This window comes from Solanum dulcamara, chromosome 1 (assembly GCF_947179165.1).
Source record: "Solanum dulcamara chromosome 1, daSolDulc1.2, whole genome shotgun sequence".
Taxonomy (NCBI): domain Eukaryota; kingdom Viridiplantae; phylum Streptophyta; class Magnoliopsida; order Solanales; family Solanaceae; genus Solanum; species Solanum dulcamara.
Window position 1 is genome coordinate 742,404 of NC_077237.1, and position 2,915 is coordinate 745,318.

Consider the following 2,915-nt stretch of genomic DNA (forward strand, 5'->3'; position numbering starts at 1 on the left):
GCAATAGGAATTAGGCAATTTTGCCAGTTTTTCATGTGTGTTAGCCCACAGATTTTTAACGTGCTAGGGGTCTGTGTCGAATTTTCTTAGATTCTTCCATTTTAGCGTCTGTAACAACTTGGGGAACGACTCCAGTAGCCTCGGCGGTGCTATAGAGGGGTTTAGGAGCATTTTATTGGCGACGCAATAGGAATTAGGTGATTTTGCCGGTTTTTCGTGTGTGTTAGCCCACAGATTTATTAGGTGCTGGGGGTGCGGGTCGAATTTTCTTGGATTCTTCTATAGTAGCGTCCGTAATGACCTAGGGAACGACTCCAGTGGCCCCGACGGCGCTATAGAGGGGTTTAGGAGCATTTTATTGGCGATGCAATAGGAATTAGGCTATTTTGCCAGTTTTTTATGTGTGTTAACCCACAGATTTTTAACGTGCCAGGGGTCCGTGTCGAATTTTCTTAGATTCGTCCATTATAGCGTCCATAACAACCTGGGGAACGACTCCAGTAGCCTCGGCGGTGCTATAGAGGGGTTTAGGAGCATTTTATTGGCGACGCAATAGGAATTAGGTGATTTTGCTGGTTTTTCGTGTGTGTTAGCCCACAGATTTATTAGGTGTCGGGGGTGCGGGTCGAATTTTCTTGGATTCTTCTATAGTAGCGTCCGTAATGACCTGGGGAACGACTCCAGTGGACCCAACGGTGCGATAGAGGGGTTTAGGAGCATTTTATTGGCGACGCAATAGGAATTAGGCAATTTTGCCAGTTTTTTGTGTGTGTTAACCCACAGACTTTTTAGGTGCCGGTGGTTCGGGTCAAATTTTATTGGATTATTCCATAGTAGCATCCGTAACGACCTGGGGAACGACTCCAATAGCCCAGGCAGTGCTATAGAGGGGTTTAGGAGCATTTTATTTGCGACGCAATAGGAATTAGGCGATTTTGTCAATTTTTTGTGTGTGTTAGCCCACAGATTTTTTAGGTGCCGAGGGTCCGGGTCGAATTTCTTGGCTCCTTCCATAGTAGTGTCCATAACGACCTTGGGAACGACTAAAGTAGCCCCGGGGGCGCTTTAGAGGGGTTCAGGAGCATTTTATTGGCGACGCAATATGAATTAGGCAATTTTACAAGTTTTTCGTATGTGTTAGCCCACGGATTTTTTAGGTGCTGGGGGTCCGGGTCAAATTTTCTTGGATTCTTCCATAGTAGCATCCGTAACGACCTGGGGAACGACTCCAATAGCCCAGGCGGTGCTATAGAGGAGTTTAGGAGCATTTTATTTGCGACGCAATAGGAATTAGGCGATTTTGCCAAATTTTTTTGTGTGTTAGCCCACAGATTTTTTAGGTGCCAGGGGTCCGGGTCGAATTTTCTTGGATTCTTCCATAGTAGCATCCGTAATGACTAGGGGAACGACTCCAGTAGCCCTAACGACGCTTTAGAGGGGTTTAGGAGCATTTTATTTGCGACGCAATAGGAATTAGGCGATTTTGCCTAATTTTTGTGTGTGTTAGCCCACGGATTTTTTAGGTGCCGGGGGTTCGGGTCGAATTTTCTTGGATTCTTCCATAGTAGCGTTCGTAACGACTAGGAGAACGACTCCAGTAGCCCCGACGACGCTTTAGAGGGTTTCAAGAGCATTTTATTGGCGACGCAATAGGAATTGGGCAATTTTGCAAGTTTTTCGTGTGTGTTAGCCCACAGAATTTTTAGGTGCCCGGGGTGTGGCTTTAATTTTCTTGATTTCTTCCATAGTAGCGTCCGTAACGACCTGGGGAATGACTCCAATGGCCATGGTGGCTCTTTAGAGGGGTTTAGGAGCATTTTCTTGGTGATGCAATAGGAATTAGGTGACTTTGCCAGTTTTTCATGTGTGTTATTCCATGAATTTTTTAGGTGTTGGGGGTGCGGGTCAAATTTTCTTGGATTCTTACATAGTAACGTCCATAACGACCTGGGGAATGACTCCAGTAGCCCCGGCGATGCTTTAGAGGGGTATAGGAGCATTTTATTAGAGACGCAATAAGAATTAGGCGATCTTGCCAGTTTTTCGTGTGTGTTAGCCCACAGAATTTTTAGGTGATGGGGGTGAGGGTCGAATTTTCTTAATTATTTCCATTGTAGCGTCAGTAACGACCTGGGGAACGACTCCAGTAGCCTCGGTGGCCCTATAGAGAGATTTAGGAGCATTTAATTGGCGACGTAATAGAAATTAGGCGATTTTGCTAGTTTTTCGTTTGTGTTAACCCACGAATTTTTTAGGTGCCGGGGGTTCGGGTCAAATTTTCTTGGATTCTTCCATAGTAGCATCTGTAACGACCTGGGGAAAGACTCCAGTAGCCCCGGCGGTGCTATAGAGGGGTTTATGAGTATTTTATTGGCGACGCAATGGGAATTAGGCGATTTTGCCAGTTTTTTGTGTGTGTTAGCCCCCTGAATTTTTAGGTGCCGGGGGTCTAGGTCGAATTTTATTGGATTCTTCCATAGTAGGGTCCGTAACGACCTGAGAAACGACTCCAGTAGCCCCGGCGGCGCTTTAGAGGGGTATAGGAGCATTTTATTGGAGACGCAATAGGAATTAGGCAATTTTGCCAGTTTTTCATATGTGTTAGCCCATAGATTTTTTAGGTGCCGGGGGTTCGGGTCAAATTTTCTTGGATTCTTCCATAGTAGCTTCTGTAACGACCTGGAGAACGACTCATGTAGCCCCGGCGACGCTATAAAGCTGTTTAGGAGCATTTCATTGGAGACGCAATAGGCATTAGGCAATTTTGCCAATTTTTCGTATGTATTAGCGTAAGGATTTTTTAGGTGCCGAGGGTCCGGGTCGAATTTTCTTGGATTCTTTGATAGTAGCATCCGTAATGATCTGGGGAACGACTCCAGTAGCCCCGGCGGTGCTATAGAGGGGTTTAGGAGCAT